This window comes from Triticum aestivum, chromosome 5A, assembly GCF_018294505.1.
Source record: "Triticum aestivum cultivar Chinese Spring chromosome 5A, IWGSC CS RefSeq v2.1, whole genome shotgun sequence".
Taxonomy (NCBI): Eukaryota; Viridiplantae; Streptophyta; class Magnoliopsida; order Poales; family Poaceae; genus Triticum; species Triticum aestivum.
Window position 1 is genome coordinate 114,221,829 of NC_057806.1, and position 14,940 is coordinate 114,236,768.

Genomic DNA, 14,940 nt, shown 5'->3' on the forward strand with positions numbered 1-14,940 from the left:
ATGTGTGGTGAAGTTTGGTAATGCAAGGCCTAGACCCAAACAGGATAAGTACGTATGTACTAGGAGTACTAGTGTTAAAAAAGAAAGGCGGGGTTTTCCTTCATGGGATTTAATCGATACAAATCCTTGTTTCACGTGTCAATTAATGCATATTTTTTTCTCCAAAGACCAAAGAGCTAACCATCTCACTCCTCATAGCTTGATTAATGCAGCGTCATGCAAACCAACCTTCTCACTTTCGCTTGCATGCAGGGGATATTAATGTCCTTGGTTGCTAACCCCATCAATTTTGCCTCGATTAATGTTAGTGGCCCTTTGCAAATTGTAATTTTGATATACTAGCCTTGTGTACAAAAAAAATGGAGGTAGTAACTATATTTGACTTCCTTCCCCATTGCGGTGACGTCGACGATATTTTTTTGGTGGTTTGGCGAAGTGCGTTCGATGGAGAACACCATTGAGGGAGACCAGGGTAAGTCGTTCGCAAGTGCCACCTGCAAGCCGAGACAACCGCCTTATTTGCATCCAGGAAGTCCTTTACTAGTACTACTAGGAGTACTAGAGCGGTGAGATGGTTTCTTGAAGAAGACGATGGAGAAGCGGAGTCAGCGAAGAGTGAAATGATGGTTGCTTTGTCCGTGCTTTTGTGATTTGACGCCTCACTGCTTTGTGATTTGTGATAGAAGGGACAGGGGAGTAGACTCTGCGCTCTATACTGTAATACATGCGTCCAAGCATGGGAGAAAGAGGAGAGACGTTGCATTTTTCTATTCCTTCAATCAATCAATCAGGGAGCTTCGGTTCCATCTTTTTGGCATTGGCAACACCGTCCACAATGGTTCCCATGATGCCAAAAACTATTTTCACATTTGGCTACACATTGTGGATGCCCTTAACAGTACCACTTGGTTTTGCTCCTGTGTGCTATCTATACAAATCTCAATTATATTGATTTAAAAAATTATAGAATCAAGATTAGTAAAAAGGAGGTGAATTTGCTGCGCGGATGGCGGGGGAGGTTTCTTATTTGAGCAATGCTACATCCACATAATGGTTTACGTAAAGTTACAAACTGATGTGATGTGGGACTATTTGATTGGATTAAAGGAGAGGATTAGGCCCACCCCACCTGAAAATCAGGGGGGCATATATAGATTAGATGGAAAGTATACGTAGTAGCTACGTAGCCCTTTGTAAGTCTAGGATTAGGCTTCTTATTTTCGGAGGACGTTGTCCTGGCGGTTTGCTAACATGCAGTCCGACGTGTCAGTGCTTTACCAAGCCGATCCGCGTCCCACATGAGGCAGAACAACGGCAGAAGAAACACGTGGTTAAGTTGAAGAAGATGAGGGAGAAGCGGATTCAGCAACGAGTGAAATGGTGGTTGCTTCGTCCCTCCAACTTAACTACGGGAAAGGTGCATCTTTGTGATTTGATGCCTCATTGCTCATTACTACGCCAGCGCCATGACTGGGGTGCTTCACCCCGGCTGCTCTGCACTGTATTCTGGCATGGCATGTGGACCCGGTAGCTTGATGTCCCACATGTCGGCGAAAGGGACTAGAAGATTTATGAAAGCAAGCGCTCCACTCTTACGACAAAGGAGTAGACGACACGACGACCCAGTGAACTGTCACTTGTACTGTATAGTACTATAGTTTTGCTGTTTCGCATGATCCATCGGTACAAACCCGGTTAAACAGGAAAGGGCGGGATTTTTCCCGCGCGGTAGATGATACTGGCCATACATTTCAAAGGCAATTTTAATGTATGCAAACTGAATAATTATAAGTAACAATATGATATCTAGTAAAACTAAAACACATATGACTTATTGTGTTAGAGTGTAGTAGTAGTGCTGTATTGCATAGTTGTTAGATGTAACATGCGAGAATGTGTAGAGATGTAGTTTTGGAGGGCCTACAGAGAGAAAAGCGTAATACGGTCACCAAACTTCAGAATAAGCTGATTACGATCACTATATACGTTTTGCGGTGATTATACGGTCACTTGCTCACAGTTCAGCATCGGATTGCACTCTGTTGAGCGACCAAATAGTCTGCGTGGCACCATGTTTACTAGTTAAATTGACCATGTTCCTTGTGGGTCCCACCTTTCAATTCGCATAGGCAAAAGGTCAAATAAACACAAATTTACACAGGCGTGACAAGGCTCCAACCCGTGTGCAGGAATCACCTAGTTGTGTATGTGTCTGTCAGGGGCCTGATGTGTGCGCATGCATGTGTACGTTGAGCACTTGAGCATGAGAGTGTGTGTTGGTCATGTGGTGTACTGGTGTGTGCATGCATGCGTGCGTGTGTGCATGTGAGTGTTGCGTGCGTGCGTGGCTACATGTGTACGTGTGAGTGTTGCGTGCATGCGTGGGTGCATGTGTTTGTGTGAGTGTTGCGTGGATGCAGTTTCGTGTGCATGCGTGCATGTGTGTATAATCAACACACCAGCTCATGTCTGTTAAAAGAGACGGCTCAGCATACCAATACAAGGCCACCTTGTCCGCTGTGCCCGCGGTCATGACTTCGAACCACCGTCCAAATATATTTTTTGTCGTTTGTTTTCATTCTTACTAGCAAGATGCCCGTGCGTTGCACGTAACATCAAGATGCATTTGTATGACTTGTTTATCTTCTGAGAGAAAAGGATGAACGAGGGAAGGCCTTATTTGCAAATGTGGAGAGGTGTGTGGGTACCTTTTTGCAAAATTGCCATAGTTTCTTTCCTATCCGTCAGATATAAATCGGACGGCCTATATTGCAGGATGGCAGGCACACCATCATCACCAACTCTATTTTTTATAAGAGTGTATTTTATGTATTTTATAAGAGTGTAGATGTAGAGTAGATACAAGTCGACAGGTGGGCACGATGGTAGTGAGATAATGTGATGCAACACTAGAGGTGCCACGTGGAGCGTTTAACTGGTCAACTAGTCATGTCATGAGCAAATACAGAGTTGTACGGTGAGCCCATGACTGTATAATAACCACTAAACGTAAATGGTGACCGTAATGAGTGGATTCTGAAGTCCAATGTACGTATCGTGCTTTCGCTTCAAATATAATGATCGTCATTGCATATATCGCGAGAGAAAGATGAAACATGCGTGAATTTTCTAGGGGCTTACTTTTGAGGACTTGGAGATAGTTTTGTGTGCATACGTGAAAGGGGCGTACAGGGGGGGTATGCGATGGAGAGAGAGAGAGATGCTCTTCGTTTCAATTTATTATGACTAACTTTGTATATAGTATAAAAATATACAAATTCACAGTGCGGAATAAATATCATTGTGGGCACCATGCAATGCAAATTAGCGTTCGTACTCCTCCATATAACTTTGTAATGTTGTATATATGTAGAAACTCTAAAATAATTTTTTGGCCACACTTTATTCAAAAGGAATGTTGTATGCGAAATAAACGTGAAGAGAGGGCTTTTTAGATCAATGGGGTACGTGATGTAACATGTGTGAATGTGTAGTTGATGCATTTGGCGGGGCCTAGAGAGGTATGTGTGTGTATTACGTATTCGAGAGAGGCATAGATAGAGGGGCCGACGGGGGGGGGGGTGCGAGAGATAGCACGAGAAATGAGAGTGGTCTAGAGAGAGAGAGACGAATATGACGTCACGACAAGAGATTCCATTCCCTTGAGTGTGTATATGCAAGGGGGGGGAATAGAGGCACCAGGAGAAATTTTCTGTGTGTGTGGTGTTTGTGTTGGTATGTGTGGGTGTGATAAGATAATGAGACGTTGGGGCAGAGGGTGTGTCACCGCATGAGGTCCGGTGGGTCGAGGTGAGGCCCTTCATTCGGTTCCGTCCTGCGCCACATTGGTCGGCCCGTGACGCATTTAGGAAGACCCATGGATGACTAGTCGTACAAGACAAAGATAGCAGAATTGTGAAGGACTCTGTGTCCACTGACAAAGCCGGCTAGGATTTGTAACCCTAGGTTCTCGGACTAAGGTAACCCCTTTATCTCTGATATTACTATTCATCCAACCTAAATTTAAGGGGCATCCTATAGAATGCTCTGCTAGAATCATACTCGTCGATTAGGAAGAGAGGTGTGAGACAATGCGTGAGAGACAGGCGTAAAGATAATGTGCGTACATGAGACACATAGGCAGGTCCATGTAGATAGAAAGGGTGATGAGGATTGTGCGTGTGTATGTTTGCGAGAGAAGAGTGCTTGTGATAAAGGTTAGTGAAAACAGTTGTAAATGGTTACGAGAGGGAGGGAGGGTTATATCTAGAGCATGTGTGCGAGAAAGACACCTCAGGAGAGAGTGTGTGAGCATGTGTGAGATACCACCGATGGAGAGTGAAACTACACGTAAAAGACTGCTCTACACATTGATTAAAGATATAAATTGTATCCAAATATTAGGATGGGATCATGATATTTGCAATTCGCGTAAGGAGCGGTCATTGATCCATCAGACATCTAGATTCTATCGAATTTGAGCATGTCTATGTTATTATTCGACACAATTGATCCACATAGTTAGTATTTTGAACTCCAGACAATGCATCGCTTTAGCAATCGCACATAGACGTGAGTATAGTTCATGTTGTGTGTGTAAAGCACATTATACATACGAAAGTTACAAAATGGACATTATAAATAGCTACCTATGAACTAGCATACATTTGAATTCAACTTAAGGTGGTTTAAAAAAATCGAATTCAACATGAAGTCCATTCAATTATTTGAATTTGATATCATGGCATTTGTAAACCAGACCTAAATTATGGGGGCACCAATCTTTGCTTTTATTTTGTACATAATAGTATATGTAATCGTGTACAAAATAGATTCAAATTTAGCTCCTCCATTCCAAAATAATTGTAGTTATAGGATTTTCAAGTGTCAAAATTTCAAAAAGAAGCGGATAATTTAATGAGGTTTTCAAACATACAAGGTCAAATATAACGTTGTCTATTTAGGTCAATCCTCATAGTTCATGAGTACTCTAAACGTGAATGCTTGTGTTTCAAAATTTCGAACGAAGCGCCAAAAGAGCCTCTACTCGCCCGAAACCGCGTGAGACCAATGTTTAGTAGTACAAGGAAATTACTTTTCTAATAACTCTGACCCGTGAACCCTACCGGCCCGATGTCCAAAGGTCTAAACCGGGGTAGGTTTGTAGCTTCATCTAGACGCCATGCAACTGCATCCGAAAGACATTCATACACAATGGCCGCCTAAGCACACATGCGCGCGGCCGAAGTCGCTCCCGCCCACTATTTGGGACACCTGGGATTACCATCCTACCCCCGACCCGCACTAGGTCCGAAATTTAAGAGGGGGGCAAAGTTTGTACTTTCCCCAAATTTCAAACAAGCGCGTCACATCTTCTGTTCAAAAAAGCCAAAAACAAGCACGTCCCAGACCGAAACATGGTTCCCCCCACCCGTCTGATTCCCCATTCGTACTCCGTGGGCACCAAAACTACCTCTCCACTAGCCGCGAAACCCCGGCATCCTCCGCCCGCCACCCCATCCCACCCATCAACCGCCGCCCTCCTCCATCACGCCAGAGCCGATACCCCGACGTCGTCGTCCACCGCAACCTCAACCGCAAGGCCCTCCACGGCTAGTAGTTGAAGCCGAGGCCGAGCCGTTCGTACTCGAGCCAGTTCAACCACGCCGTCCTGCGCCTCACCGCTGCCACTCCAACTTCGCCACCCTCCACCGCACCGGAGCTGTTCCTGCTACGCCGTCCTTCGCCGCCTCGGATCTTCTTCCCCTCCGCTGACATACGGCCACGGCAACACAATCAACAATTTGGCCATGGGTTCGTCCAAGCCTGCACCCTCCTGAACATCGGTTTCCCCGGTAAAAAGAAGAAAATCGGAGTGACATGTGGAGAGAACATCGGTTTGCCCGGTAAAAAGAAGAAAATCGGCGCGACATGTGGAGGTGACCACACCGGCAACCGAAAAGGTACTCCTCTTCCCTTATTCTTGCAAATCTTATGTCTCTGCTTGCACGGTATTCATCCCACAGAAGACACTAGTTGACCGCTTCTTCTTGATACTAGATGTTCCTAGTAACTCATGATGCACAAGGTTTCTCCTCATATACTATTTCACCTTAGCTAGAGGTCCGTCGCCCCCCTGAATTTCAATTTCTGGCCAGTTGATTCCCAATTAACAGAAGCATTCCCCGTCGTAACAGGCGCTAGTACGCCTATTACGCCGGGGAAGCAACGCGTTGGTGTTTATCTTAGGGGCGTGTGCGGCCTAGAGCTACTGGCGCCTGATCCAGAGGTCGGCCGGGATTTAAGGGATGGCCTGGGCCGGGGGCGCTGCCGAGCATGGAGGTGGTGTGTGGTCGATGGGAGGGCGGGGCGGCGGAGGCAGGGGTCTGGGCCGGTGGTCGCTGGCGGTTCGAGAAAGATCGTCAACACTGACTGGCGGGAGGTAGACGAAGGCCATCTGCCCGTTCCTTATAGATCGGACAGTTCATTAAAAAAATCGACTGGCCTATTTATTTTTAGTCGACTATTATCTTAGATATGACCACATGTGGTGGTGTGTTGGAGGAGTACCTTCATTTCATGTGCTCATATATTACAAAATCATACGGAGTAGAATCTAATTTTGTTCTCCATACAATGTTGTAGAGCTATCATATGTCTCCTGTCATTTATTTTTCAGCCACCTGCTATCTGCTACTTTTACAGTGCACTAGTTCTCCACACACTTCACCCTTACTCTCACTATTGTGTTTTTATGCAAGGGTATTTCAGACTCTGCTGCCATGAGAGAAGCCAAAAAGAAAAGAGAGAAGTCGCTCCAGCTTCATATGCTGGTAGGCAAGACACGTTACAACACTATATAGGGTGCAGTGTCAGCAGATGGAGACGGTAAACGTAGCTCTGGAGTTGATGACCTCGCTCGCAATGAACCACCATCCCAGGTGCTTGCTTTAATTTCGTGGTGTCATATGTGGTTGCATGTTCCATATGGTGTCTAGCTTGTATTCGAAAGGCTGAAGTCGGTAAGATAAGGAAAGATATTTTTTTACATGAACCACCATCCCGTGAGCACCAGAAGACAAATAGCTAGTCAAGGCACTGGCCGAGCTAGTGACAAGCCCACCAAAGATAGGCATCACCTGGATGCCAACTAAAAAGCTATGATGGTGGCGAAGCAGCCCGCCTCCCACCAGGCTCTCAGGTCCTAGATGATCATGCTCACCACTCCAGCCGGATGTCTAGCTTGTATTGCTTCCAATTTGGTTAAATTGCATCTGCTTAGCTTACACATTGTACCTTTGAATATGACATGCCTTTCTGTTTTTGGTACATATAGTACATCTGTGTATTAACCATGTTCTTACATCAAACTAATGTTCTTGTGTATCCCTCATCAATCACTTATGATGAGGCAGGCAGGCAAGGGGACTACTCCTCATTTAAAGAATGCAGCGTCAACCTCCCGACATGATTCTCAAGAAACAGAAATGCTAGATGAAGATAGTGAACATAGCTCTATAGTTGATTACATCATTTCCCCTACACCAGCATCGCAGGTGCTTGCTCTAACTTGGCAGCGTGATATGTGGTTGCATGTTGCATATGGTGTCTAGATTGTAATTCTTCCAATCTGGTTAAATTGCATGTGCTAGTCTGCTTAGCTTATACATTATACCTGTTAATGTGACATGCCTTCCTGTATTTAGTACATAGTACATATGTCTATAAAGCATGTCCTTACATAAAACTATTGTTTTTTGTATCCCGCATCAATCAACATGACGAGACACCTTTAGTATATGCAGTGCGATATTAGTTGCATCTTTCATATGATTTATGGCATGCACTGCTTCTAATTTATTGAAATTCCATTTATGATGGGATGCTTTTAACTTGGCAAAGTCATATTGGTTGCATCTTTCATGTGGTGTCTAGCTTGCATTGCTTCTTATTTGCTGGAATGGTTTCTGCTTAGTTTACACAAACAGTTGTGAACATGCCATGCCGTCCTGTTTTTCATACATATTCCCTCCTGGTATCATGTGTTTTCCTTACATCAAAGTAGTGATTGTCAGTATCATGCATGAATGAGTTCTGAAGAGAGAATTTTATTACTTTTTCTTGTCAGTTTTACTTGACAATTCAAAGTCAATAAAGCGGAAGGAAGTTAGCAAGGCAGCGGATAAAGGTGCTCCTTCCGAACGGAGGGCCTCTACAGTTTCTACTCCTCCACACCCCCAAGATGATTTCCAAGACAACACATGCATATACACTCAACAAAGCTGTGTTTATGATGAGCACGTCTCCCCTAGTGCAACATCACTGGTGCTCCCTCTAACTTGGCACTGTTATATGTGGTTGCATGTTATGTGTGATGTCTAGCTTGTATTGCTTCTAATTTTGTTGAATTCCATCTGCTTACTTTACACATTATACTTGAATAAGACACGTGTTCCTGTTTCTAGAACATACAATATATGTCTATCACACCATGTTCTTACATCAAATTACTATTGTTGTGTAACCTGCAACAATCACTTATCATAAGACACGTTTGACTTTGGAGTGTGATATAGGTTACATCTCACATTCTTTTCTAGCTTGTACTACTAATTTGTTGAAATGGCACTTATGACGAGACAGTTTTAACTTGGTAGAGTGATATTCGTTGCATCTTTCATATGGTGTCTAGCTTTCATTGCTTCTAATTTGTTGAAATGCCTTCTCCTTAGTTTACACATCATAAGATGTGAATATGCAATGTTGTGAATATGCAATGGCACTAATGATGAGAGACCTCTAACATGGTAGTGTGATGTTGTTTGCATCTAGCATATGATTTATTTCTTGTACTGCTTCACATTTGTTTAAATGCCATTTATGATGAGACACTGTTAACTTGGCAAGGCGATATTTGTAGCATCTTTCATATGGTGTCTACCTTCCATTGCATTGCTTCTAATTTGGTGAAATGTCTTCTTCTTAGTTTACACATCATAGTTCTGGTTATCTCTTCCGTCCTGTTTTTCATACATATTACATCTTCCTATCATGTGTTTGTCTGACATCAAAGTTCAGTTTGTCTACATCATGCATCGATTTGTTCTGAAGAACTAAATTGTTATTCGTTTTTCTTGTCGGCTTGACTTAACATGGCACAGAGAAAGAGGAAGAAACACAGAATGGCAGAGAATGAGAAGTGGATGAATCCTGAAGATTCTGCTGGTACTGATGGTTCAATAGAAGGTCAAAGTACAGTGTAAAATTCTACAAAGACGGCATCCCATGCTACACGAGTTGCAAAAAAGCCAAACAGAAACAAATAGCTGCCACCAAACAAGCAGAGACAGCCCTAGTTCTTGCAACACCTACCACAGTACTACCAGCTGCATGAGCTCTCTTGCCACCTGACACTACTTCCCAAGCTCTCTTGACACAAGGCAAGTTGGAAATATCAGATGAACCTTGTGAGCTTCAACAACAAGAAGGTAGTTGCTGGAGTCAAGTTACAGTTGCATGCTTCTTTATATGTAGTCTCACTGTTTGATGTACACTAACACTTGCTATGTTCGTTGTTGGACTAGCACCTAGGCGCAAGAGGAAACAAACATCAAGGATAATGCTCGATAGGTTAACTAAATCTAGAGGAGGAAGAATGGAGATTCATTTTGAGGCAGGTTCAAAAAGGCCACGTGATGCTACAAAGTTAGCCAAGTTAGTATCAGAGGCAGCGGTTGCCATTAGGTGTCATGTACGTATCCTCCCAACATGGATTCAATACAGGAATGAAAAAGACAAAACCCAGTTCAACACCTTCCTCGACCATTTATCTGTAAGTATGGTTATGTATGGAAACTAGTAATATCGTCTTGCTCTGTCCCATACTTTCTAGGTTGCTGATAATGAGACTCCCATAATTTTCAACATATGAGGTTCAAGTTGGATAGCCAAGATGATGCAACCAGACAAGCTTGCACCCATGTTTTCAAGTCCGCTCTGCGACAATATTGGTATAACTTGAGGAAAACTCACTTTGAAGGCAAGGCTAACAGGGAACTTTCCCAAACATCTCCAGTGGAAAATATATCGGATGAAGACTGGAGGGGCCTTGTTAAACACTGGTCTGATCCGAAGTATCAGGTACATTATATATATATATGTGATCAGATCACATGTTGAAGTCCTCTTTATGCATGTGCCACACAAATCTATCTTCTTGTAGGTGAACTGTTCAAAGAACAAGGCCAACCGTACGAAAGTGAAATTCCAACAAACGACAGGATCTCATAGCTATATTGCACACTGCAAGGCTCTTGTAATTAGCTGTTGTTTCACTCTTTTCGTTGTATTCGACGGCCCACATGACGTTGTTGGGCCGATTTCCTTCAGGGCCTAACGGGTTATGAGTTAACGGGCCGTAAAATGGGCTATTTGCGAAGAGACTATTAACAAGCTTTTCATGGGCCAGCCCGTTAACTTTTGACCAAGTCAAACGGGCCGACTTTGTAAGCTAAATGGGCTAGTGGTGGGCCGTGGAACGTGTCGACATATCATAGGCCCCTATCTGACCCACTGACGAGTTGACACGTGTTTCGTCCGGCCAATAAGAATTTTACACGTGGAAATTTCCCATTGGTCGGGGCTGTTAACGGGTTATCGGATCCAAAACCCAACTCGATAGCTTAACGGCGTTCCGTTATGGTGGATGCCACGTGTCGGTCACCCTTGACGAAAGCACTTTTGTGACGCGCGATTTATCGTCATGGAGATGGACACTTCCGTGATGATAATTTTGGTAATGTCATGGACCACTTCTACGAAAGCACATGTATGACTACCTTGATTCTGTCATAAATTTGTGATGGATGTACATGCATGACAAAAAATGCGACCTACTGTGACAAACACGTATCATCACGGAAGTGTATTTTTTTGTAGTGTGAAGGCTTCCTATACTCTTATAGAGTAGTTATATACCGGCGCGCAACGGGTCATATGCACTGCTTCTCATAACAAGCCGCCCCGAACCTTGATCAAAGAAACTTTAGAAAGGTTGTCAGTGCTGCTTCCCTGGGTTGAAGAACTCAAAAGATCAGCTGCAAGGGCGGGTGCTCTGACTGCACTAACCCGGGCGAAAGCATGGGTGCCTGATCTTGATCTGGTTGATGTGGGTAAGGGCTTTCCGAGCTTAAAGGAGGATGGATCGGAGTTTGACAATGATGCTCTCCAAGTGATAACCAGGGAGATGCATCCACTGGCCTGCCAATTGGCTGAAGAAGCTAACCTTTCATACTATCAGGCGAGTTATGATGTCAACAACAAAGGGGTGCTACGCCAACTCCTGAGGCTCAAAATCTCATCCCACCAATCCGTAAGCACACCTATGCCCCTGACGTTGAACCGTCCACACTTATAAGTGATGAAGCTGTATTCCAAGCCCTAACTAGGATCGATTTGGCAACCATTGACTTCCAGCCACTGGGTAGAGAGGAGGAGGATGATCCGGTGCAAGACGATCCACAGCCGTCAGGTCAACCTGGTGACGAATCATGATCCAGAGGTCGGTTTAACCATCTGCGTTCCGCTACACTTGCTGAAAACAATTATTCTTTTGGGCATTAAAGCGCCTTGTAATAGGCTAGTTCAAACTTTTGGTCTGCTATGCCATCGCGCATATTTATGTTGCCTGACACTGTTAATCCGCCATGCTGAAGATATATTATGTTTATAATCCATAGCAATTTATCCCACTTTTCCTGCATACATGAAGTTTGAAAGTGTCCTGGCGGTTTACCGCCAGATGGGTCATGATGCCCAGACATATAGCCAGGGTTTATAACCAAGGCTGTAAGAAGATAATCAAATATGAAAATAAATGATACCTGTGATACTGAATCACCTCATTGGTTTACCGACTTTTTGCAGTATGGGCGATAACCCCAATCATGATTACTGATAACTCCTTCCATATTGTGTCGGTTTATGATAAAACCGTACCGGGTTGTGATCAACGCCGGATTAACCATATAGAATACGGGAGACTTATAGTCGAAACCGGACTGGGTTAATAAACTTCCGGATCATAATTGATTATGTACTGACAACTTCGGTAGCTGAAAGTCAAGCCGGGTTAATAAACACCGGTCTATCAAAAAATATTATAAATCCCATAAAAAGAGAAAAAAAACTTGGCAAATAAAAGCAAATAAAAACTTGTAGTCGATGATTTTAACAGCCTGCGAGGCCCCAAATCAAGGCTTTTCATGGGCTGCTAGGCCGCTTAGTTAAACCATTTTACAAAGCCTTTTAAGATGGACCTCAATCTTTAACTAATAATCGTTTTAACTTTGACAAGTTCAAGGTCTATGAGATTGACTTGTCAAAAGTTTGGCGGGTCATACCAGGTTTACCTGGACGGAGTGGCTTACTTAAAAAGGCAGGACTGGGGGTTTTAGGTGAATACACCAGGATTCTAAGCCGTGGCTTGATAGTCTATTACAAGTGTAGATTTTTTGTTCATTATGAAGCAAAGAATCCCCAAGCAATATTTTGAGTTGTGCTCAGTGGGTGCCTATGTTTGAGTTGTGCTTTTGCAACACTCTCTTTGGCCCCTAAGTAATTTCTTTGGCCTTGAGCCGATCAAGAAGTGTAGCTATGGTTCGAATACGACAAAGCCCCCAAGTGATTTTCCTGGTGGCCTTGCGCCGATCAAGAGGTGTAGCTATGGTTTGAATACGACCAAGCCCCCAGGTGAATTTCCTGGTGGCCTTGCGCCGATCAAGAGGTGTAGCTATGGTTCGAATACGACCAAGCCCCTAAGTGATTTTTATATAAGGCTTTATAAGCTGAATCAAGGGGTAAACCGGACTCCGCTTTATGAACAGAAGCCCCCATGTAACCACACATGATGTAAGAAAAACAACAGATACCCCGCTTTAGCTAAGGCTCCGGTTTATTATATTGATCATAATATGTACATTGTCATAACTATGTACATAAGCAGAGCCTGTGGCTCAAGTATAATAAGGCCGAAGATGAGCGATATTCCACGGCCGGTGGGTCTCCTCCTCCGATTTACGTGAGTCTTTGTGCTCTCGAACATCTATAAGGTAGTATGACCCGTTATGCATATTCTTGCTGACCACAAAGGGCCCTTCCCAAGGCGGGGATAACTTGTGCATATCAGTCTGATCCTGGATGAGTCAGAGCACCAGACCGCCTTCTTGAAAAGTTCTGGTTCTAACCCAGCGGCCGTGATAACGACGCATATCTTATTGATAAACCACCGAACGGGCTGCTGCAATGTCATGCTCCTCATCTAATAGGTCAAGTGCTTCCTGTCGTGCCTTCTCATTATCAGCTTCGACATAAGCCGCCACACGAAGCGAGTCATGACGGATGTCACTAGGGAGAACCGCCTCTGCTCCGTAAACCATGAAAAAAAGGTGTGTAACCCGTAGATCTGTTGGGTGTGGTATTGATGCTCCATAACACAGAACGTAACTCCTCCACCCAACAACCGGTGTCCGTTGCAAAGGAACCATAAGCCAGGGCTTGATACCTCTCAAGATCTCTTGATTGGCTCTCTCTGCTTGACCATTAGATTGGGTGAGCCACTGATGAGACTTTAAGTCGGATATGCTCACGTTGACAGAACTCTTTCATAGCACCTTTGGACAGAACCTTTGGACAGATTGGTACCATTATCAGTTATAATGCTGTGTGGAAATCCAAACCGGAAAATCACCTTCTTGATGAATTGAACCACCGTAGCTGCATCACACTTATTGACTGGCTCTGCTTCCACCCACTTAGTGAACTTATCAACCGCCACCAAAAGGTGGGTCTTCTTGTCCTTAGATCTCTTAAAGGGCCCAACCATATCCAGCCCCCAAGTTGCAAACGGCCAAGTGACAGGAATCATCGTCAATTCCTGGGCCGGAACATTTGCTCTTCGTGAAAATTTCTGACAACCGTCGCACTTTTTCACCAAGTCCTCCGCATCAGCATGAGCCGTCAGCCAATAGAAGCCATGACGAAAGGCTTTAGCCACCAGGGACTTTGAACCTGCGTGATGACCACAATCCCCTTCATGGATCTCACCCAGAATCTCGCGGCCTTCTCCAGGAGACACGCAATGCTGAAACGCCCCTGTCACACTGCAATGATGTAATTCTCCATTGATAATAGTCATGGACTTGGACCGCCGGATTATCTGCCTGGCCAAGGTTTCATCTTTCGGTAACTCGCCCCGGTTCATATCAAATATGGGACCGTCCAATCTGGGATGATATGAAGCACTGCCACCAACTGAGCCTCCGGATCTGGAACAGCCAGATCCTCCTCTGTGGGGTGTTTAACCGATGGATTATGCAGCACATCCAGAAAGACGTTGGGTGGAACTGGTTTACGCTGGGAACCCAAACGGCATAAAGCGTCCACCGCTTCATTCTTCCACCGGTCCACATGATCAACTTGATAGCCTTTGAAGTAACTTGCAACAATATCCACCTCTCGATGATATGCTGCCATGAGCGGATCCTTGGAATCCCAAGTACCAGACACTTGTTGAGCCACTAGGTCCGAGTCACCGAAGCACTTAACCCAACTCAACATCATCTCCTTAGCCATCCGAAGACCGTGGAATAAAGCCTCATATTCAGCTGCATTGTTAGTGCAAGGGAACATTAAACGGAGAACATAACAAAACTTATCACCTCATGGGGAAGTTAGCACGACTCCAGCCCCCGAGCCCTCCAATTTCCTGGAGCCATAGAAATGAATAGTCCAATAAGTATGATCCGGCTTCTCTTCTGGTGCCTGTAATTCTGTCCAGTCATTGATGAAGTCCACAAGTTCCTGAGATTTGATCGCCGTCCGGGGCATATATTTTAACCCATGAGGCCCAAGCTCAATAGCCCACTTGGCAACCCGACCAGA